This window comes from Podarcis melisellensis (assembly GCF_964234715.1).
Source record: "Podarcis melisellensis genome assembly, chromosome: 11".
NCBI classification, from domain to species: Eukaryota; Metazoa; Chordata; class Lepidosauria; order Squamata; family Lacertidae; genus Podarcis; species Podarcis melisellensis.
Genome location: NC_138543.1, coordinates 54,588,219 through 54,612,489, shown reverse-complemented (window position 1 = coordinate 54,612,489; position 24,271 = coordinate 54,588,219). Strand labels below are relative to the sequence as shown.

At 47.1% G+C, this 24,271-nt stretch overlaps 1 protein-coding gene and 1 long non-coding RNA gene across 5 annotated transcripts in view; one reads left to right on the top strand and one right to left on the bottom strand.

Moving 5' to 3' along the window:
* The window catches only part of LOC309380271, a 162,130-nt gene that overhangs the window by 128,105 nt on the left and 9,754 nt on the right, over window positions 1-24,271 (top strand). Inside the window, exon 2 of the long non-coding RNA XR_014172791.1 lies at window positions 5,007-5,073. This is a non-coding gene — a long non-coding RNA (uncharacterized lncRNA). The remainder of the gene's footprint in view (window positions 1-5,006; window positions 5,074-24,271) is intronic.
* The window catches only part of LOXHD1 (lipoxygenase homology PLAT domains 1), a 175,919-nt gene that overhangs the window by 148,262 nt on the left and 3,386 nt on the right, over window positions 1-24,271 (bottom strand). The gene's annotated exons all lie outside the window — the stretch shown is intronic.

Below are 24,271 nucleotides of genomic sequence, written 5' to 3'. Positions count from 1 at the left end.
AGATTTCTCCTAATATATACCATTTTGCAAGCAGTATTAACTAAAATACACCTTTTTGCAAGCAATCAAAATGAATTTTGGTATGTTGTTTTCACTCATAATGAATTTTTAAGCACACATTTCCCCAATATATGCATTTTTGCACACATTATTTCCTTGGAGAACTGCACTGCAAAATTTAGGGAAGTGCAACTTTCAAAGGATACTGGTGCTCGGTTTCAGTCTGAGGAGTATTAATGGGCTAATTTTTCACTAAACTGAAAACAGAATCAAATTTCTGCCCCATCCCTGCAGTGTCTACCCTTTCTTCATTACAAGAGAATTAAGCTGAGAGCCACATGTAATCCAAGTGCTGCAGCCCAGAATCCTCTGCAGTCTTGCAAGGGATTCTGGGATGCAACTATTTGAACATGCACAGCTTTATTGGCATCCCTAAAAAGACCATTCTCTCAAAGCAGCCATTTCTCTCGCTTGTGCTTTCTGGCTGGGCCTGACTCCTGAGCAGTGCAATGTCTGATTCCTTGAGTCAGAACCTCAAAGTCCCAAAATCAAGGCTTACTATGGCCTTAAGTTCTGACAAGTGACACCCTTTTGCTTGATGCAAACATTACATTGTGATACGGTTAAAGAGGCTTAATTCTGGTTTGGTGTAATATGTGCATTGGATTCAGGGTTGGCTGGAAGACTGGAAGCCAATGTAAACCATGGTTTGTGGATGTGCAAATCATAACCTTCTGGGTGAGAGTCAAAGGGAACACCTTTTTAAGATGCATCTTTCTATTGGCTGATATTTGTAACACCTGTAACACGGCCTCGGCCCATTATACCTGAAGGAGCGCCTTCACCCCCATCGTTCAGCTCAGACACTGAGGTCCAGAGCTGAGGGCCTTCTGGTGGTTCCCTCACTGTGAGAAGCGAAGTTACAGGGAACCAGGCAGAGGGCCTTCTCAGTAGTGGCACCAGCCCTGTGGAACACCTTCCCATCCGATATCAAAGAAATAAACAACTACCAGGCTTTTAGAAGACATCTGAAGGCAGCCCTGCTTAGGGAAGCTTTTAATGTCTGATGTTTTATTGTGTTTTTAATTTTTTGCTGGAAGCCACCCAGAGGGAAACCCAGCCAGATGGGCGGGTTTATAAATAAATTGTTGTTGTTGTTAAAAATAATGCCTTTTATTTTTATCTGCTGACCAATTAATTGGGTCATCTTTGGAGTTTACTCCAAAGAAATTGATTAATAAAAAAATCAATTAAACGCTGCAGCCCTTAGAGTAAGTTTTCTACTTATTTTAGACAGGGCTCCTGAAATAGTTGACAAATCCATGTAAATATTAAGTGGCTGGCAACCCTTATATGGCATATCCTGGCACCCTCCAGAAATTTCAATCTGTAACTCCCATCAGCCCCAAGCAAAACACCTATACCAGCTGAGGCTGATGGGAATTGCAGTTGAAAACCTTGGTAAGACATGAGGTTGGCAAAGGTTGCTGTATCCTATATTTGCAATTCCGAGCACTGCAACCTAGAAGAGGCACATGCAGTAATTCCATGGGCTTTGTTATTCTTGATGAGCTACTGCAAAGTCAAATGTTATTATTTCTGACTCATTGCGTGATGAGTGCCTCGAGTCATTTGGAGTCTTAGCTGGGAGCAAAACATCGGTCTACCTTTCGGAAGCCAGGAAAACACATATTGGTTTCTTCACAGTGCTGGCAGATATTAGTTCAGAAACTGGCAGATTTTGTGATCTCATTTCAATTTGTGCTGGGCAGGGAAGCACATTTACCAGAGAGATGCCAAATTCACCCCACAGGTATCCATTGTGATTAGCAAGCAAGGCACCCTTTATATCATGCTGATTAGATAGAAAGTGATGTACAGTGGTACCTCAGATTACAGACGCTTCAGGTTACAGACTCCGCTAACCCAGAAATAGTGCCTCGGGTTAACAACTTTGCTTCAGGTTGAGAACAGAAATCGTGCTCCGGCGGTGCGGCAGCAGCGGGAGGCCCCATTAGCTACAGTGGTACCTCAGGTTAAGAACAGTTTCAGGTTAAGAACGGACCTCCAGAACGAATTAAGTTCTTAACCTGATGTACCACTGTATCTCTCCACCCTCTTTGCAAACTTGTAGAGTTACAACTATAAGAAGAATGAGCACAGGTTCAGTTACAGAGGGGTGAATCTGTCAGTGTTGGTTTCTCTTTTTTTCCAGTTTTACATGCAGTTCTCTGCATTTGCTCATAAGTTTGTGTGCTTGTTTGTTTGTTTGTTTGTTTGCTTGCTTGCTTGCTTGCTTGCTTGCTTGGTTGGTTGGTTGTTTTTTAAAGTCTTCCTGAAAATTCACCAGCATAATGTGAACTTCTGCTATACCTCAGGCATGTCCAGCAGGTAGATTGTGATCTACCGGTAGATCACTGGACGACTGTTGTAGATCACTGGTAGATCACTAGTTCCCCCCAGAGAAGCTCAACAACTTTGGATTCCCCCAAAAAAAGCTCAACAACTGTGACCTGAACCCCCCAAAAGGGGGTAGACCACTGCCAGTTTTAAACTCTGTGAGTAGATCACAATCTCTTGAGAGTTGGCCACCCCTGATATACATCATGGATCGGCAAACTAAGGCCCGGGGGCCAGATCCGGCCCAATCGCCTTCTAAATCTGGCCCGCAGACGGTCCGGGAATCAGTGTGTTTTTACATGAGTAGAATGTGCCCTTTTATTTAAAATGTATCTCTGGGTTATTTGTGGGGCATAGGAATTCGTTCATTTTTTTCCTTCAAAATATAGTCTGCCCCCCACAAGGTCTGAGGGACAGTGGACCGGTCCCCTGCTGAAAAAGTTTGCTGACCCCGATGTACATTTTTCTACACAATTCTTAATTATACAAAACAAGTTTCCCTAGAATAATTCATTTCTGTATATTTCTTCTTTTTTCATTAATACATGCATTTCTATGCACACTTTACGTCAGTGTGTGCATTGTTGTATACATTACTTTTCTGGAAAAGTTAGGTGAAGTGAAAATGTTGAGGGTTGGGGGTATGTGATCGAGGGTTCTGGAAACCACGCCTTGTGAGGAACAGTTGAGGGAACTGGGTATGTTTGGCCTGGAAAGAGAACACTGAGTGGAGATATGATAGGTAAAGGTAAAGGTACCCCTGCCCTTATGGGCCAGTCTTGCCAGACTCTGGGGTTGTGCGCCCATCTCACTTAAGAGGCCAGGGGCCAGCGCTGTCCGGAGACACTTCCGGGTCACATGGCCAGCGTGACAACGCTGCTCTGGCGAGCCAGAGCTGCACACGGAAACGCCGTTTACCTTCCCGCTGGTAAGCGGTCCCTATTTATCTACTTGCACCCGGAGGTGCTTTCGAACTGCTAGGTTGGCAGGCGCTGGGACCGAGCAGCGGGAGCGCACCCCGCAGCAGGGATTCGAACCGCCGACCTTTCGATCGGCAAGTCCTAGGCGCTGAGGCTTTAACCCACAGCGCCACCCGTGTCCCACGGGAGATATGATAGCCCTCTTCAAATATCTCAAGGACTGCCACAAGCTTGTTTTCTCCTGCTCTGGAGGGTAGGACCCGAACCAATGGCTTCAAGTTACAAGAAAGGAAATTCTGACTCAACATCAGGAAGGATTTACTGGTGGTTAGAACTAACCAATAAATTCCCCATCCCTGTTTTCATTGATGCTGAAGTATTTTTCAGTCCTTAGGTTTATTTTTACAATGTACCGTACATAGCAGATTATTCAGCAGTCAAATACCCAGTGATCTATCCTGTTAGGCAAAGATCATAAGACAACCCGGATGTTCTCCAGATTCTGTGTACAGATCTGTAGGAGCAGACCATCCCCCAACCCAAACTAGTTTGCTAAGAAAATCCCCAAACTCGATTCCATGGGTGACTCTGGGTCATCTCTCTGTGGTAACTTATCACATTTATAAATTTCAAATTTATTGTTGTACATTAAGTTGCCATTCATTTGATTGGAATTAATTTTGTAATGAAATCATTTTAGAATGTTTTATCATTTTATTGTTGTTAGCCGCTCTGAGCCCAGCTTCGGCTGGGGAGGGTGGGATATAAATAACAACAACTACAACAACAACATTGTTTTAAATGTTTGCTTTCCTTCTGGGATTGTACCCCCAAGTGTGTTTTATAAGCTGGTCTCCGACCGTAATAAATTTATCTATCTATCATTTATCTATCTATCTGTCTACCCAGTGATCTACTGATCTGTTAAATATAAAATCAAATCATCCACCCACCTAGGTTTTCAGAAGCAGAACAGAAAGTCACACTATAAAGTCACACTTGCCTTTTCAGACCTACCCCAACAGATCTGAAAGACAAGGTGTAAATTAATTAGTAGAGTGGTCCTCTTCATTTCCCTCATTATTGAATGCAGCCTGTTTTTAAATACATATCATCTTACAAGTATTCATTCCCTGCGATGTGCCTATGAAAGAGCAGCGCTCCTCACTGAGGCTGTTTGGATACTTCAGGTTGCCAGAAGCTTCTGACTTCCTAGAGCTACTTGTGCGAGATATCAAGGGCTTGATGCTTCTTGACAGCAAAGCTAGGACGGAACAGAACTGCGTCCTGCAGGCAAGATGGATTCTTCCACTTCTCAGAGCTAAGAATCACATAGAATCATAGAACTGTACAGCTGGAAGGGACCCCCAGAGTAATCTCTTCCAGCCCCCTGACAATGCATGGATTTCAGCTAAGGCAGCCTGGGAGTCATTCTGGACTCACAGCTGTCCATGGAGATGCAGGTCAATTCTGTGTCCAGGGCAGCTGTCTACCAGCTCCATCTGGTACGCAGGCTGAGACCCTACCTGCCCGTGGACTGTCTCACCAGAGTGGTGAATGCTCTGGTTATCTCCCGCTTGGACTACTGCAATGCGCTCTATGTGGGGCCACCTTTGAAGATGACCCGGAAACTACAACTAATCCAGAATGCGGCAGCTAGACTGGTGACTGGGAGTGGCTGCCGAGACCATATAACACCAGTCCTGAAAGACCTACACTGGGTCCCAGTACATTTCCAAGCACAATTCAAAGTGTTGGTGCTGACCTTTAAAGCCCTAAATGGCCTTGGTCCAGTAAACCTGAAGGAGCATCTCCACTCCCATCATTCTGCCCGGACACTGAGGTCCAGCGCCAAGGGCCTTCTGGTGGTTCTCTCACTGCGAGAAGCCAAGTTACAGGGAACCAGACAGAGGGCCTTCTCGGTAGTGGGGCCACCCTGTGGAACGCCCTCCCACCGGATGTCAAAGAGAAAAACAACTACCAGACTTTTAGAAGACATCTGAAGGCAGCCCTGTTTAGGGAAGCTTTAAATGTTTAATAGGTTATTGTATTTTAGTGTTCTGTTGGAAGCCGCCCAGAGTGGCTGGGGAAACCCAGCCAGATGGGCGAGGTATAAATAATAAATTGTTGTTGTTGTTGTTGTTGTTGTTGTTGTTGTTGTTGTTGTTATTATTATTATTACAGATGGTCATCCAATCTCTACTTTAAAAACCTCTAAAGAAGGAGAGTCCAGAACCTCCCAAAGGATACCGTTCCACTGTAGAACAGCTCTTGCTGTCAGAAAGTTCTTTCTGATTAGTTGAAATCTCCTTTCTTGTAACTTGAAGCCACTGGTTCGAGTCCTACCCTCCGGAGCAGGAGAAAACAAGCTTAATCCCTCTGCTATGTGACAGCCCTTGAGATATTTGAAGATGGCTATCGTATCTCCTCTCAGTCTCCTCTTTTCAGGCAACCAGGGGTCAGCAAACTTTTTCAGCAGGGGGCCGGTCCACTGTCCCTCAGACCTTGTGGGGGACCGGACTATATTTTGGGGGAAAAAATGAACAAATTCCTATGCCCCAGAGATGCATTTTAAATAAAAGCACAAATTCTGCTCATGTAAAAACACGCTGATTCCCAGACCATCCGTGGGCTGGATTTAGAAGGCGATTGGGACGGATCCGGCCCCTGGGCCTTAGTTTGCCTACCCATGGGCTAGCTCCCATACCCAGCTCCTTCAACCATTCCTCATAAGGCTTGGTTTCCAGACCCTTCACTCATCTTGGTTGCCCTCCTCTGCACACATTCCAGCTTGTCGATATCCTTCTTAAATTGTGGTACCCAGAATTGGACACAGTATCACTGGATGGGGCAGCTGCAATAGTCCTGCACTGCAGGGGGTTCTACTAGATGATTTGCCCCATCCCTTCCAACTCTGCAATCCCATGATTCCGAAGGAAGATAAAGATGGCCTCAAATGGAACCGACACAAATAGCTCAAAGCTTACAACACATTGACGATTTCAAGCTTGCTTTCACAACCCTTTGTGATACGAAACGAATTAGAATTTTATTATTACGGTCACAGACCAGTTCCGGGTCACTTACAATATCAGGAAAATCAGAAAACACAACAGGGATACGTTGAATTGCAATTGGGTTTAACAGAGACAATTCAGATATAGCGGCAGTTTAAAAAATGTATTAAATCTTGAACACTAAAATATAACCTAAAATTATCATTTAAAACCTTAATCATTTTGGTAGTACAGCTTGTTCCCTAAGTTTTATGGCAGTCGTACAGAATTTGGCCACCGTGATACAAAACTTGCATAGTTGCATATTTGGTAGAACTGGGGTTGGCATGCTTGTCCTCAACCTTTTCCGACACCTTTTCAGATTCAGGACTTGTTTTCATGCATTTAGGAACTCATTCCTTAATTATTTTATCATGCATTTTTATGGTGGTGCTCTGCTGTTGCGACCCACCTCGGATCAGGCCGTAGCCTGGTACTGAATCCTGACCCATCGGCCAGAAGTCCACTGCCAACAGAGCAGAGGAACTATAAAGGTAAAGGTAAAGGGACCCCTGACCATTAGGTCCAGTCGTGACCGACTCTGGGGTTGCGGCGCTCATCTTGCTTTACTGGCCGAGGGAGCCGGCGTACAGCTTCCGGGTCATGTGGCCAGCATGACTAAGCCGCTTCTGGCGAACCAGAGCAGCACACAGAAACGCCATTTACCTTCTCGCTGGAGCGGTACCTATTTATCTACTTGCACGTGAGCTCACCCTGTCGTGGGGATTCAAACCACCAACCTTCTGATCGGCAAATCCTAGGCTCTGTGGTTTAACCCACAGCGCCACCAGCGTCCACATTTTGTATGCATCACATCTATGAGCCACACTGGGAGGGAGCTGGTCACCAGCCACACAATTTCGTTTCTCCCATAATAACCCCAGGCCTAAGCATGCAGCCAGCCCTATGACAGAGGCTGCTGCCTGGAGTCAGCCTTTAGTCCTTTTCACATGTTATTATCTCAGGTGGATGAGAACAAGTGGTCTACCCAAAAGGGCTGTTGTAGAAACTGAATTTTTGAACTTTAATGCTATCGTTTAAATTTATTCTTTGCTCCTCCTAATTTATCGGGGGGAGGGCGTTGTTAGGTGATCTGAATCATTTAGCATTTTGCTGCTTTTTTTTCTTTCATCATTGATTTTGTTGGTTTCTAAATGCTGCCTTGGGTGGTTTTTTAACTAGAAAAGCGGCTTATAAATATTTTAAATAAGTAAGTAAGTAAATAATTAAATGCAGTCCACATCTTCAATGATCCTCACATTCGTCTCTCGTTACCCTTGCACCCTCCTTCCCAGTTTGTCCTTTGCTGTCGCTCCAGCTGTCAAAAATTTTGACTGTAGGCTGCCTGGGGCAGGGATTTTTTTCCCTTTTCATTACTATGTAAAGCACCACTTTATAAAGCTGTTCCCGGTTTTGTCCCCCATTTCCCCAAGGAACTCGGGGCAGCATGCAAGGTCTAATCCAGCCCCACACTCCATTCCATCCTCACAGCACTCCTGTAAGAGAGTCACAACACCCCTGGGTGCTCGAAAGTGACTCAGTAAGCTCCATGGCTAAGCAAGACATACACTGAGGTCCCCATCCATTACTCAGTCCATCACATCACACTGATCTGGCACCTTGTCTTGTAAATCAAACGCCACTAAAACTGCTTTGAGCATCAGTGCAAAGGGATCCATGATGCCGAGACCACATAACACCGGTCCTGAAAGACCTACATTGGCTCCCAGTACGTTTCCGAGCACAATTCAAAGTGTTGGTGCTGACCTTTAAAGCCCTAAACGGCCTTGGCTCAGTATACCTGAAGGAGCGTCTCCACCCGACTCGTTCAGCCTGGAAACTGAGGTCCAGCTCTGAGGGCCTTCTGGAGGTTTCCTCCCTTCGAGAAGTGAGGTTACAGGGAACCAGGCAGAGGGCCTTCTCAGTAGTGGCACCAGCCTTCCCATCAGATGTCAAGGAAATAAACAACTATCTGACTTTTAGAAGACATCTGAAGGCAGCCCTGTTTAGGGAAGTTTTTAATATTTGATGTTTTGTCATGCTTTTAATATTCTGTTGGGAGCTGCCCAGAGTGGCTGGGGAAACCCAGCCAGATGGGCGGAGTATAAATAATAAATAAATTATCATCATCATCACCATCATCATCTCTCCTGGCTTACCTTTTTTCTTGTTGTATTCATCTTCAGTTTCATGGCAAGAATCCGAGTGATAATCCCGAAGTTCTTGCTCATACATCTCAGCAAAATTCTCATCATCCTTTTTCTTCTTCTTCTTGTCTTTGTCCTTGGACTTCTTCCCTTTTTTCTTTTTCTTCTTTTTCTTCTTTTTCTTCCCGCCATAGTCGTCGTCGTCTTCTTCGCTGTCGCTCCACTCTTTCTTCTTCTTTTTCTTCTTCTTCTTCTCGCTCCTCTCTTCCTCTTCATCCTCTGTCAAGCCCCTTCCTCTCTCCTGTTCCTCCTCATCTTCCTCATCTTCCTCCACCCCTTCGTCTTCCTCATCTGATGATCTGCTCATCCTCTCCCCCCAGTTATCACCTACACTTTGCCTTCTCTTTCCTCATCCCTCCACAACAGCTTTTCCTCTCAGGCTCTTTGGACTTCCCTCGAGCCTTCTTCTCTCGATTCTCTCCTCTGTGCCCCTCTTTGCTCTTCTGCCTCTTGAAAGACGCTAGTTTCCTCTAAGCTTCCTCCAATCTGCACCTCCCTCGATGCCTGCGCTGTGGACCTCCTCCCCTGCTTGCAATCGATAATCCCATCAGACGGTCGCTTCTTTGACTGCCTTTAACTTTATCCCTCCTGTCTTCCACCTGTTTGGCCAAAAGGCCTCTTCTGCTCACATCTTTCGTTTCCTTCTCTCCTTTTCGGTTCCATTACTTATTCATTGGCCTGATCAGAGTTGCTTCCTCCACCTCTGTCGTCTTCGGCATCTTTTTTTAAAGAAGAGCTTTCCTCTCCTGAGATCAGATCTTGCCATGAGTCTACCATGTCACACCTAGCCAATGAAAGCCAGAATCCCTTCAAATGTAGGTCAGGGAGAAAGCGTGTGATGAAATTCTCCCGCGGCCTGAGCCCAGAGAGAGATTTATGCAGTGGGGCAAGTTCGCTCTCCTCACAGCCCCACTTTGAGCTTCAGAAGAGTTGGCTACGTTTGGCGTGGGAGAGGGGGGAGATTACCTGGAGCTCCTTCGGTCAGCTGACCCCAAGACAGACAGACAGGTGAAAAGAGAGAGAGAGAGCTACTCTATCTGGCTGGTTTGCCGTTCCCTCTCCATTATTCATGGGTCTCAGGATTGCTTTACAATCTCAAACTTTGTGGCAGAGAAACTCCCGAAGTCAACGGGTGAAGTGCCATAGATTACGAGGAGAGCAAATACGTTGCGTGTGTGAGCTCCCAGGTTTGGTCCCCAAAATCTCTCAGTAAAAGGTAAAGGGACCCCTGACCATTAGGTCTAGTCGTGGCCAACTCTGGGACCCACAAGGGAAGGGGATTCTCATGCTGGATTTTTTAAATGATCAGTGATGTAGCATGGGTTGCCAGCTCTTGGGGCAGTCCAGCACATGCACTGGGGAGCAGGGCATGGAGGCTGAGCAGAGCCTGTCACCCCAGCCCAGCCCATGCCTGTGTAGGGGCACCTGGTTCGCACCCCCTCAAAATTGTGCTGCAGCCGCCTTAAACACACACACGCCCATGCTATGCCCCTGTTTTTGATGCCTCTCTTCAAAGACTCCTTTCAAAGGTCTCTGTCATGGAAAAACAATTCTCTTTCAAAAAAGAAAAGATCAGCCGTTATTTCTCACAAGCGCAACATTATTTACCCATGGCACACCTAGATCCTATCATCAGCAGTAAATTGCTCTGAATTTCAACGCCTTTTTAAAGCCTTCTTTTCACGTGCGATCTGGCGAGAATAACAGCGAGCAAATATGCAGATGAAAAGCCAGTGTCCACAATCAAGCGTTTGAGTTTTCCCACCTGGGGCAATTAAATCAAAGATCAGAGTTCTTCCATCAAAGCCACTGTTCCTGCCGACCTACCTGCCGTAATTAAATTAAAAGTAATACACCAAAGAACGCCGCAATGCCTTTTATTCTTTCATTCTTTCTTTGAATAGCAGAACAGGGAAAGCCATGCAAAAGAAGGTCACCGATGCATAAAGAATGATCAGGCAAGAGCAAGCAAGTTAGCGGCAAGACAGTCAGCTTAAAACCGTGGCTCCTATAGTCATTGGCTTTCCATAGGAAGCTCTCAAGCCATGTTCTGACCTCCCAGGCATCACACAAAATGACAGAATAGCAGAATCATGACCCTAGTTGACATTGGATACTCTGTGGGGGGCACTGTGTGCTGGGTCCTGCCCTCAAAATCATGTGGCTTTCTTCACACCATAGTAAATTTTACAGCTCTACGCATGGAGTATCTTAGACACTCCGAGTGCCCCTATTTTCCAGGGACAGACCCAGGTTTACAGAAGCCGTCTTGGTTTCTGATTTGATCCCAGAATGTCCCACTTTTCTTTATGTAAAGGGACCCCTGACCATTAGGTCCAGTCGTGGCCGACTTTGGGGTTGCGGCGCTCATCTTGCTTTATTGACCGAGGGAGCCGGTGTACAGCTTCCAGGTCATATGGCCAGCATGACCAAGCTGCTTCTGGAGAACCAGAGCAGCACACAGAAACGCTGTTTACCTTCCCACTGGAACGGTACCTATATATCTACTTGCACTTCAACGTGCTTTCGAACTGCTAGGTTGGCAGGAGCAGGGACCGAGCAACGGGAGCTCACCCCATCACATTGGAGGGTATGGAGTTATGGGACCCTCAAGCCAACTATACAACCTTTAGAAGACACCTGAAGGAAGCCCTGTACAGGGAATTAAAAAAAAAAGTTTAATGTTTTAGTCTGTTTTTCTATCTACGTTGGAAGTCGCCCAAAGTGGCTGGGACAACCCAGTCAGATGGGAGGGGTATAAATAATAAAATGATGGTGATTATGAAACAGGACGTCCCTATTCTCATTGCAGAAACTGCCAGTTAGTTTCTGGGTCCAATTCCAAGTTCTGGTTTTGACCTATAAACAATGGCGGAGCATATGCCCATGCTGCCCAGGGCGGGTGCGTTCCCAAGGGGCACGGAGGGTGTCCTCCCAGGCGCAGGATAGCGGCACACACACACACACACCAATCCCACTTCCTTCCTCTCCCCTTCCCGCTCGCCTGTCTCCTTCCCATCCTCCCCCCTGCCTGCCGGTCTCCTCCAGCCAGGAGCATGGGGCAACAGAACACCTCCCGCCAGCTGTAGGGGTGTGATGGCCTGGGACTCGGGCTCGGGTTCGGAACCAGAGGAGACTCAGTCCACACCGGATCCTTTGCCTCAGGCATCATCTGAACCAAGTCTGGGGCCTGATCCTGAAGAGTCCCAGGCCATCACACCCCTAGATATCCCGTAGACTGTCCCCGGGACAGGTGAGGGTGCTGATCCCTTATTTTCAAATCTGAAAGTTGACAGCTATGGGCTGACTCCTCGTGGAATCCTTGGATTCGGACCGGACCTGGACCGCATTGCTCTGGTTAACCCCCGGGCCCAGCACAAGGGGAAGGGGGGAGCTGCTGCGCCACGCTCCCAGCTGGAGGAGGCAGGCAGGCAGGGGAGAGGAGGATGGGAAGGAGGCAGATGAGCGGGAAGGGGAGAAGAAGGAACCCGCACACCGGTGCAGCAGCTCCCCCCTTCCCCCAACAGCTTGCGGTAAACATGGGAGTCCAAGTCATAGGCGGGTGGAGCACTGAATGTCACCCCTGCTCAGGGATGATGCCCAGAGTGGTGCGCCCCCCCCCTGGCACCCACCTTCCTCTGCCAGTGCCTATAAAGCCTTAATTGGCTCAGGGTCACAATATCTCAAGGACCTCCTCTCCCCATATGAGCTGACCTAGACCTGCAATTACCATCTGAGGCTCTTGCCTGAAACCCTGGATAGATGTTGTCATTCATTTTCGAACATCCTGAGCTAATAACTCAAGGCAGCTTCCTATGTTCCTATCCTGTGGCCTCTTGGACTACGGGATTGCAGCGGTAGAGTGGTTTTCACTTAGTGGTTCCTAATGAAGCAAATGGGTACTCGCGAAGTGTTTAAAATATAGATCAGCCAGACAGCATTTGGAGAATAAGAAGGTGAGGTTTATTGCCAGGCAATAAGGACCCAGTTGGAATATCTTCCAAAGAACTGGGACCCCGATTGACAGAAATCCAGAGGTCTTTATACCTGAGCAGAATACAGCAAATCATTGATCATAAGACAATATTGTCAGCGAGAATCAGCCAATCAGCAAGCGGTTGTCACGCTACCTGACCCCCGGTCAAGCCTTGGTCAGCACCGGATTCTAGTTCTGCTTTCCGAGCTTGCAATGACGCTCTGTCTAACCTTTCCCCCAGTAATGGCAGGACAGGGAGCTTGGACATTCTGTGGTTTTGCTCTTCCTGTTCTGTGGATTAATTTAGCCAGTATCTGAGGGGAATTTGTATCAGAATCTCTGATTCATGTCTTTCCCCCTTGTCCGGGGTGCGCAGATGTTTAGGGGAAAGGTCAGCTCCAAATTTCGCTGTTTCAAGCATTTTGCAGTTTGCTAAAGCACAGCTTCCCTTTTGATTTAAAATGGATTATAAAGTACTGTATTCCTTGATTTGTGTAAGCATATATGAATATATATTGAATATATTGGTTTCTGATAACTGATTATGTGGATAGCGTAGGGGTAGCCCTTTTCCCTTGCCTCACTAACACTTTTTAATAATAATAATAATAATAATAATAATAATAATAATAATAATAATAATAATAATTTTTATTATTATTTTCAAGAAATAGAAATTAAACAAAGAAAAACAAAGAATAATACATAACACTGTGAACACACTTATATACATATTTTCCAAAATGAAAACTAATAAATAAAGAAAGGAAAGGAAAAATAAAAGATATAAAGAAAAAAGACAAAAGAAAAGAAAAAATACTTTTCATAACCTGGAATATTACCAAATTCTTGCTTCAAATACTGCAATTTATAAATCTTAAAGTATTATAAAAGACTTCCACCGCATTCAGCACACACCTCTTAGTTGTCTTGCTCACATTTACATCTTCAATCATTTCCCTTCCTTATATTCAGTCATAATCAGTTCTCTATATTCTTAGGTTCCTAACACTTTTAATGTAACGTCCCTGAGCATGATCTGCTTCGATGTTACACTTTTCGCTTGACTAAATCACTCATGTGAGCTCCAGATCATGCCTGCCCCAGAGTCGCATAAGGCCATCCCCTTTACCGAAGCTAAATAGGTCTGGATCTGGTCAATGGCTGCATGAGAGAAGGTGGAAGGAAGGCAGGTTAAAGCAGCAATATATTGTTTAAACAAACAAGCCGTGTGTGTCTGTTATGAGAAGGGAGGTAAGACGTGTGAATTGGCCTTCAGTTTGGTTGCTCAGATTCAGTCATGATGGTTTATCATCACGCAACACAGTGTGTTGCCTGAAATCAGTGAAGAGGAGGAAAGAAAAGAGAGATCTCTCTATCTAAGGCTAACCTTGTGGTGGTATCCTCTTGCTATCCTCAAGTCTAAGGAGAGAGTGCCCCCTGCTGGAAAGAAAGAACAAGATTCCTGAAAAGTTGTACCTGAACATTCATAGAATCATAGAATCAAATCCCCCACTTGGCCATGAAGGCCACTGGGTGAAAATGGGGACCAGTCACTGCCTCTCAACCTAATCTACCTCACAGACTTGTTGGGATAATAAAACAGAATGGGAGGGTGTGGACATCATTTGCCATCTTGAGCTTTTTGAGCTCCAGGTGGGACCTACATGCATTGTTGCTGACATCCAGCTGCCTCAGGAGACAATGGAGGAGCGCACCTTCTGGGATGAATAGATGCATATGGACAAACACAACAAATAAATCAATGTGTCTCTGTGCATGGTTTAAGGTGACATCTGAGGGAAAGGGGTGGCAGAAAAGGCAAAACTCTCCAGCACTTCCTTGGACTGCAACTTTGCAAACTACTAAAATATCTATCCGGGATCAGCCCTACCAGCACCTCAAACCTGAGGATCCTCAGAGGAGGATCTGCAGGAGCAGGACCCGCCCCCCAACTGATCTCCACACCACTAAGGACCCTGAGGAGGTCATCAAGTCTGAACATCCCTAAGCCAGTACTGGAGGCCCCTGATTCATCTGCCTGGAGCAGAGGAGATGGAAGTCAAGCAGAAATTTCAGTGACTGACTATGAGACTACTCAAGAGGAGAGGAAAGGACATGGAAGCATCTGTATGGTTTAGGACCTGAATGAGAGCCAGGAAGGAGTAGAGCAGGCATCCCAACCTGTGGCCCTCCAGATGTTTTGGCCTACAACTCCCATGATTCCTAGCTAACAGGACCAGTGGTCAGGAATGGTGGGAATTGTAGTCCAAAACATCTGGAGGGCTGCAGGCTAGGGATGCCTGGAGTAGAGTCTCCAGCTGCAATATAAGCTCCTAATATGAGATGATCTGGTCCTGATGCACCAGCACCTATCCCAGCTTCTGTGTCACTCCCAGGAGAGATGCGTGGCTCGGGCGTGCTGCATGTACCGCAGTAAGTGGCCGCCCAGTGCACCAACAAGCGCTGGAGCTGTTTTGCAAAGCAATCTGAGTTTTAATGAAAGGGGGTGGCTTCTCCCCTTCCTTTCTGCAACTCACATGGAGCCGTGAAGCTTTGAAGACAGCTGTGGGGTCCAGCTGTTTTCCAAGCCAGCCAGAGGGAGATTTCAAAGCTCTCTCACTCAGACCTATGGATGACCGGGTCTGTCAATTTCAGTTTCTCATTTTTCCAGTCTCAAATTCAGTTCCCCATTTTTCTACATCCGTTTGCAATAAAAAAATAATAAAAATAAGTCTCCGTGAATATTCGTTAACATTTGAGTGCAAAGTTCCCCTAACTTGCACACTTCCCCCAAGCAATATTCCCTGAATTAATGTCTTTTTGGTACGTAATTTTCACCATGCCTTTTAATGCTCACTTTACCTCAGTGTATGCATCTTCACTGGACTAGACAACTGTGTTGAAAAAATATGGAAAAGTGCAAATTTCAAAGAACCACTCTGCATATTGTTTCAGAAATGCAAATTGGGTAGGAGCTTCTTTAAATGCAAAATGATCTGAATTTCCCCATCCCCAAAGAGCTCTGCAAAACAATGAGCTGTTCCCCTGCTTTGCAAACCCCTCCAGCTGAGTGCATCAGAAAACCCCCATCCCTTCTCCTCTGAACTTCAATAAATAAATAAAATTAAATTCATGCATTTCAACACTAAAAGGAAGTGGGGGAACAAGGAGAAAGGGGGAACAGGAGCTTTAAATATAATGGAGGAAAGCACAGGCCTGTAGTTCTAAGGCTCGGCTAGATAACATATTTCAGCATGGGGGGCACATTCCCTTCCAAGCAACCTTCTGGGGGCCATACGATAGTGCTGAGCAGGACTAGAGGCAAAACAAGGTGGAGTTGTGAATATACACTTTACCCCTCATACATAGGGCACTGGGCTTTGAGGAGGAGGTGTGAGGGCTCTGACAGGGTCCTAGAGCCCTCCCACCTCGTCCCCAAAGCCCAGTTAGTGTATTCCCAGCTTTGGGAAGAAGGTGGGAGAACTCTAATAAAATAATAATAATAATAATAAATTATTTATATCCCGCCCTCCCCAGCCGAAGCCGGGCTCAGAGCGGCTAACAACAATAAAAGTAACAGAGCATTCTAAAACCAATTCGTTTTAAAATCAATTCAGAATCAAATTAATGGCAACCATTGGGCTAGAGTTCTGTGAGGAATACCAAAGGAGGGGGGTGAGACTGTGCCCTGGCCAAAGGCCTGGTGGAACAGCTCTGTCTTATGGGCCCTGCAGAAAGATGTCAAGTCCCGCAGGGCCCTAGTCCCTTGTGACAGAGTGTTCCACCAGATCGGGGCCACAGCCGAAAAAGCCCTGGCTCTGGTTGAGGCCAGCCTAACCTCCCTGTGGCCCAGGATCTCCAAGATGTTTTTATTTGAAGACTGTAAGTTCCTCCGTGGGACATTCCAGGAGAGGCAGTCCCATAGGTACGAGGGTCCTAGGCCGTATAGAACTTTAAACCAGCAACTTAAACCTGATCCTGTACTCCACCGGGACCCTGTCCGAGCTCTCCTTCCTCCTTCCCAAAGCCTAGTGCCTTGCTTAGCTGGGAAGGCAAAGTGAGGGCAGGGAGGGTGTCAAATTTTGGCCACGCTCCCTTCTGCAGTGTGACAAGACAGTGTGCAGCCCATAGGTTCCGTGTCAAAGTACTCTTGCAGCCCACTTGGTATGAAAAGTTGGGCCACCCTGACCTAGATGGTCCGACTCAGTTAATACGGAGGCTTTCTAGGTGCCTATAGTGAGCTTGCAGTTCCTAAATATCAGGTGTCCAGTTGTGTCCAGAAGAGGGCAATGTTTTAACACTTCTCCCCTTCCACATTAACTGTGCCTCAGCCCAGCCTCAAATTCAGAAGGCAGAGCATCAAGGAGGTGAAACAACCTGCTCATGGCATCCTCAACGGAACTGAGGAATGTGTTGCGTTTTCCCCATCCGCTCCTCCCAGTTCAAGCTACTTCCTTTCCTCCTCATCTGTCAGCCCTCCCAGAGAATATGTAATAGGGTGAAAAGGCAAAATACCCTGTGGCTCTTCAAAGATTCATTTTTTGTGCGGTTGGTGGTGGGGTATCTCTCCCTTTCTCCAAGTTGTTCAAAGCAACATACATGGGTTTTCCAATGTTAGCCTGTGACGGTAGGCTGAGAGATTGCGTCCGGCATTAAACTCATCCCAGGGGCGGCTCTACCGTTAGGTGGAGGGAATCAGCTGCCTCAGGTAGCAATTGCTGAGGGGCAGGCATCAGAGCTGTGTGTGAGACAGAAAGCTTGCTCACAAACAGCCTTCTGCCCACAGTGCTGCCCTGTTGCCAATACTGAAGTAAGATTCAACGCCCAGTCTAGTTAGCTTCCACATGTGGATAGATAAACTTTATTCGCGTTAGCCAATGACCATAGCAACATAAAACAAGCAATACATACAAATAAAATATTTACAAATAAAAAAAGACAGCAATGGGTAAGAGGGGCAATCAAATGACCAAGATTATCGTTCAGATAGTGGCCCTTAATCTCATTGCACCCTCGATAAACCTAGCAACCTTTGCTGTTGTCTGATCATTTTGATCTGATAAAAGAAAGAACAATGTGGCCTCAGTTGGGCGGCCTGGGATGGTAAGTAAGAGTGGGGTAATGATCTCATTCCTCAAATCTTTATAAAGTGGACAGGACAGGAGAACATGAGCCACATATGTGGAATGGAGGGGGTGCAGAGAGATGCTATCTTGTCCTTTGCCTCAGGCAGCAAAATGCCTTGGGCTTGATCGTCCAATAAGTGTGCTGGTCCCGGGGGAAAGGTTACTGCTACCGTAGTCAAGGTTCAGTCCTGGGTCACTAGCCTGGAAATAGTCCACAAGATGAGAGGCGAGGTCCGAAACAGGGAGCCGGGTGGGGACAGGAACGCTGGAAGGTCAGAAGCAGGAAGCCAGGCAGGGAACAGGAACACTGGAGGAACAGGACTGGATGCTGGCCGATACAGCTCTTCAATGATGACGTTGCTCCCGCAACCTGGGACCGGGCTGACTGGCCTTTATCTTCTCTGAGGCCAGGGGCGGTCCCGGCCCCCAGGAGCCCCGCCTCCCTTGGCCTTAAGGCGAGCACTCCTCCTGGGAGAAACCAGTTCCCTTCGCCTCTCTGCCCTAAGCCTCTGCAGTTCAGGAGAGGCTGAAGGGTTACTGGGCCCAGGGGGAGACTCACCTGCAGGCACTGAGTCCTCAACCACCTCTGGAGCCAGAGTGGATTCACCTGGTGCCTGCTCCTGAGGATCCGGCCCAGGTGCAGGCTCCTCAGAATCAAGGCCTTGCCCCAGTTCAGCTGGCCCTGGAGGCGGGGACTCCTGTGCCGGCTGGGATTCCTCCGGTTCACTCTCAGAATCGGAATCCCAGGCCATCACAATAAGCTAGGCAGGGATCTGAATAGACATCACCCTGGTTTAGTCCAACACACAACTTGGCATCACACCGTTGGTCTCACTTGGGCCATGGGATTTAGTCAGTGCTATTTTTCAAGAAAAAGAGGTGCGGGAATTCACCATGAACACCTCCCTTGTAGGTAAAGGTCAAGAACCCCTGGACGGTTAAGTCCAGTCAAAGGCGACTATGGGGTTGCGGCGCTCATCTCACTTTCAGGCCGAGGGAGCTGGCGTTTGTCCACAGACAGCTTTCCGGGTCATCTGACCGCTTCTGGTGCAACTGGACACCATGATGGAAACCCGAACGCACAGAAATGCTGTTTATCTTCCCACTGCAATGGTAGCTATTTATCTACTTGCACTGGCGTGCTTTCAAACTGCTAGGTTGGCAGGAGCTGGGACAGAGCAATGGGAGCTCACACCGTCGTGGGAATTTGAACACCGACCTTCCAATCGGCAAGCCCAAGAGGCTCAGTGTGTCCCTTGTACTCTTGTAAAGGCAATGGCACCCACCTGAGAGGTGCCAGAACTGAGTTCTGGTGAGTTCCACCTGAAGAGAAACCCGGTGTGATGGCCTGGGACTCGGGCTCAGACTCGGAACCAGAGTCTGCACCGGATCGTTTCCCTCAGGCATCATCTGAACCAAGTCTAGGGCCTGATCCTGAAGAGTCCCAGTCTGCACAGGTTCCCCTGCAATAAACACCAGCTGGGCCAAGTCAGGGGCCTGAGCCTGCCCTGGCTCCAGATGCGAGGATTACCTTGTTGCCTTCAGCCGGGCCATCACTTACAGCTGCTCCACTACCGGTTTGGTCAGGGGAGGCTGAGGCAGCCCCTGGGTCTAGTAACCCACCGATGTCTCCTGAGCTGCAGAGACTGAGGTCTTAGAGAAGGAGAGACCCGAGTACTCGCAGGAGGAGTGCTCGCCTTCGGGCAAGACAGGGAGGTGAGTCACCGGGGGATCAGGACTGGCCATTACCCTGACAAAAATAAAAGCCTGTCGGACCCCGCCCCAGGTTGTGGTAGCAACATTGTTGTATGCTAGATCCTGCCTGAGATCCTGTACCTATCCTTGCCTGGTTTCCTGCCTCGTGTCCTGCCTTGACCCTGTCAGACTGACTCCTAGCAGAACCTTCGGATTCTGGATCAGACCTGGACCGCGGTTCTCGGGTTACCCCTAGGCCCAGCACACCCTGGACCTAGTCTTCCTAATACTGCAGGAACAAAACTGCTCTTCTGCCTCTAGTTCCTCTCACTCACTCAAGCAGATGTTCCTTCAGCATCCAACCATTATGTTCTCCCACCCCCACTCCCCTGGCTCTGAGTCTTCCTCTTCTGAAGACACCAGGAAAGGGACCCCCACTAATTGAATTGCTTCGGAGCCTGGTGCTGAGATGGCAAGGGGTGGGGCAAAGGCAGGGATTCTCAGCAAGCTGAAACCTCTTTTATTTCTTACCAAGAGAGTTGGGGAAGTCAAGCATGAATGTCAAGGCTTTTCTGGGGAAATGTGATCCGCTAAGATAAGCTGTAAACAACCCAGGCAATTCCATTATATTTATTACTGACACCAGCCACCCTGGAAATGCAAAAAAAAATTCTCTCTGGGCACGTTGAGACCATGTGGCATAATTTATTCACAAAAGAATCTCATGGACCACACGCAGACTGCATTGTTGTCAATGTGCTCTTTGGGGGGGAATCCATCAGAGGAGGGTATTTAGGCTGGGGGAGGGAAGGGGCCCCACTGTTGCTGCTCCATAGAGCCCAGACCTGTGGACAACTGTCTAGAGGCTAGAAGTGCTTGTGTATGCATATCCAGAATGTCATGAAAGCTACTGTAAGTGTTTTTGTGCCAATAAAGAGTTGACAACGAGACAATAAGAAAGGATTCAGTTACCGTATTTTTTGCACTATAAGATTCACTTTTTCCCTCCTAAAAAGTAAGGGGGAATGTGTGTGCGTCTTATGGAACGAATGCAGGCTGCGCAGCTATCCCAGAAGCCAGAACAGCAAGAGGGATTGCTGCTTTCACTGCGCAGCGATCCCTCTTGCTGTTCCGGCTTCTGAGATTCAGAATATTTTTTTTCTTGTTTTCCTCCTCCAAAAACTAGTTGCATCTTGCGGTCTGGTGCGTCTTATAGAGCGAAAAATACAGTATATAATATCTAGATTTCAGAAAGAAGTTGTGCCTTATTTACCTGGGATGGGCCGTGACTTTATAGGAACATAGTCAGCATGGATTTCTGAAAAATAAGTCATGTCAGACTAACCTGATCTCGTTTTTTGACAGAATTACAAGCCTGGTAGATGAAGGGAACACAGTGGATGTAGCCTACCTTGATTTCAGCAAGGCATTTGACAAGGTGCCCCATGATATTCTTGTAAAGAAGCTGGTAAAATGTGGTCTTGACTATGCTACCACTCAGTGGATTTGTAATTGGCTGACTGACCGAACCCAAAGGGTGCTCATCAATGGTTCCTCTTCATCCTGGAGAAGAGTGACTAGTGGGGTGCCACAGGGTTCTGTCTTGGGCCCGGTCTTATTCAACATCTTTATCAACAACTTGGATGATGGACTCAAGGGCATCCTGATCAAATTTGCAGATGACACCAAACTGGGAGGGGTGGCTAACACCCCAGAGGACAGGATCACACTTCAAAACGACCTTGACAGATTACAGAACTGGGCCCAAACAAACAAGATGAATTTTAACAGGGAGAAATGTGCTGTATTGCACTTGGGCAAAAAAAATGAGAGGCACAAATACAAGATGGGTGACACCTGGCTTGAGAGCAGTACATGTGAAAAGGATCTAGGAGTCTTGGTTGACCACAAACTTGACATGAGCCAACGGTGTGACGCGGCAGCTTAAAAAGCCAATGCAATTCTGGGCTGCATCAATAGGAGTATAGCATCTAGATCAAGGGAAGTAATAGTGCCACTGTATTCTGCTCTGGTCAGACCTCACCTGGAGTACTGTGTCCAGTTCTGGGCACCACAGTTCAAGAAGGACACTGACAAACTAGAACGTGTCCAGAGGAGGGCAACCAAAATGGTCAAAGGCCTGGAAACGATGCCTTATGAGGAACAGCTAAGGGAGCTGGGCATGTTTAGCCTGGAGAAGAGGAGGTTAAGGGATGATATGATAGCCATGTTCAAATATATAAAAGGATGTCACATAGAGGAGGGAGAAAGGTTGTTTTCTGCTGCTCCAGAGAAACAGATACAGAGCAATGGATCCAAACTACAAGAAAGAAGATTCCACCTAAACATTAGGAAGAACTTCGTGACAGTAAGAGCTGTTCAACAGTGGAATTTGCTGCCAAGGAGTGTGGTGGAGTCTCCTTCTTTGGAGGTCTTTAAGCAGAGGCTTGACAACCATATGTCAGGAGTGCTCTGATGGTGTTTCCTGCTTGGCAGGGGGTTGGACTCGATGGCCCTTGTGGTCTCTTCCAACTCTATGATTCTATGATTCTATCCTGGCTAGTAGCCCTCTCCTCCGTGAATTTGTCTATTGCCCTTATTACAATGTGAGGCGTTCCTCATCCAAGGGGCTGTCATCTTCCTGTCACATCTCCTGCGGCACCCAAGGCAGCCTTGGCTCTCTCTGTTCCCTGTCTCTGTCTGATCATCGTGCCACAGTGTCTGTTTCTCCGCCTGCTCTCTGCGCTGGGAGGCATTGTGGCAAATTGGAGCCGGCTTTGCCACACGGATCAAGCAAACACAGGGTGACAGGGAGCGAGGCTCGGGCCACCTCGGGGGGCTATGGTTTCTATCTGCTCTCCTGTCATCCTAACCTTGTCTCCAGGGCAGAAGGAAATTGAGGCCAGCTTGCACTCCGAGCGGCGTCTCGCTGAAGCCGAGCTCACTGTGAGGCAGGGCGACGCGAATTCTCCAAAACAGCGGAGGAGAGAGCTGCAATCGTTCACTTCCAGCACAATCCTCACGCATGTTTACTCAGGAGTAAATCATAGCATGTGTGGGCTAGATGGGCCATTGGCCTGATCCATTTGCACCATGCTGACCTTGAGTCATTCTACCCGGACACTGAGGTCCAGTGCCGAGGGCCTTCTGGCAGTTCCCTCGCTGTGAGAAGCCAAGTTACAGGGAATCAGGCAGAGGGCCTTCTTGGTAGTGGCACCTGCCCTGTGGAACACCCTCCCACCAGATGTCAAAGAGGAAAACAACTACCAGATTTTTAGAAGACATCTGAAGGCAGCCCTGTTTAGGGAAGCTTTTAATGTTTAATAGGTTATTGTATTTTAATATTCCGTTGGAAGCTGCCCAGAGTGGCTGGAGAAACCCAGCCAGATGGGCGAAGTATAAATATAGCGGTACCTCGGGTTACATACGCTTTAGGTTACAGATGCTTCGGGTTACAGACTCCGATAACCCAGAAATAGTACCTCAGGTTAAGAACTTTGCTTCAGGATGAGAACAGAAATCGTGCTCCGGCGGCACGGCAGCAGCAGGAGGCCCCATTAGCTAAAGAGGTGCTTCAGGTTAAGAACAGTTTCAGGTTAAGAACGGACCTCCGGAACAAATTAAGTACCGGTACTTAATGTGAGGTAATACTCTAATATATTATTATTATTATTATTATTTAGCTACACCATACATTTTAAGCCCTGTGATATCTCTTTAAATGGTCATGGCTTTCCCCAAAGACTTCTGGAAGTGGCAGTTTGTTATGTGGGGTTAGAGGTGTTAGGAAGCCTCCTATTCCTGAAGTTATGATTCCAAAAGTTCCCTAGGAAGATGAAGTGGCTCTTAAACCGCTTTGGGAATCGTAGACCTGGTTGGGAAATAGGAGTTCCTCCGCAGCCTGGATTTAAAGTAAGAGTTTGGAAAGATGATAAAAGAACCTTATGCCACTTTGCAGCCGGACGCCGGAAATAAGAGGAGAGCGATACAGTTACCCACGTTTGCCGTCCCCCAGAAGAAAAGGCCTCTGGAGACAATGGCAAAATGGAGCTTCTAATGTCATGGGGAGATTAGCAACCCAAGTCCCTGCTCAAAGAAAAGGAAGCAACGAGGAGAAATTCAAGCCTTTGAAACCGATAAGAGGAAAGTCCCTTCGCAGAGTGGACCTACACTGAAGAACACAACAGAAGTGCAACCTCAGACAGATTAAGTCATTCCATGTGAAAAATTTAGAGCCTGGTTTCTTAAAAGGCGGTTGGCTACCTGGGAGCCTCCCTCCGGCCCACTTAATCCCAGCGATATGATCCACACCTCTTGGTTTGAAGCTGGACATCTGCCTGACATCCTTTTTCATTTGTGCTGCATTTGTGTGCAAATGTTCCAATGGGCAGCAGCGCCGGATTAAACCCTGTGGAAGCCCCATGGCATTCGAAATCAGGGGGGGGGGGGAGGAGGAGGCTCGCATATTATCTCCTAATACATTTTATTTTATTTTATTTTACTTTATTTTATTTTATTTTGCTTTGCTTTAAACAAATACAGATAAATATAAACAACCATAATTACAAAAGAAAAATCCTTAATACAGTGGTACCTCGGGTTACATACACTTCAGGTTACAGACTCCGCTAACCCAGAAATAGTACCTCGGGTTAAGAACTTTGCTTCAGGATGAGAACAGAAATCGTGCTCCGGTGGCGCGGCGGCAGCAGGAGGCCCCATTAGCTAAAGTAGAACCTCAGGTTAAGAACAGTTTCAGGTTAAGAATGGACCTCCGGAACGAATTAAGTACTTAACCCGAGGTACCACTGTAATAATAATGGAAAAGGCTAAAAAACTACAAAAAATATCAAAGTACATGGCATAGAACATAAGCCATTATGAGAAA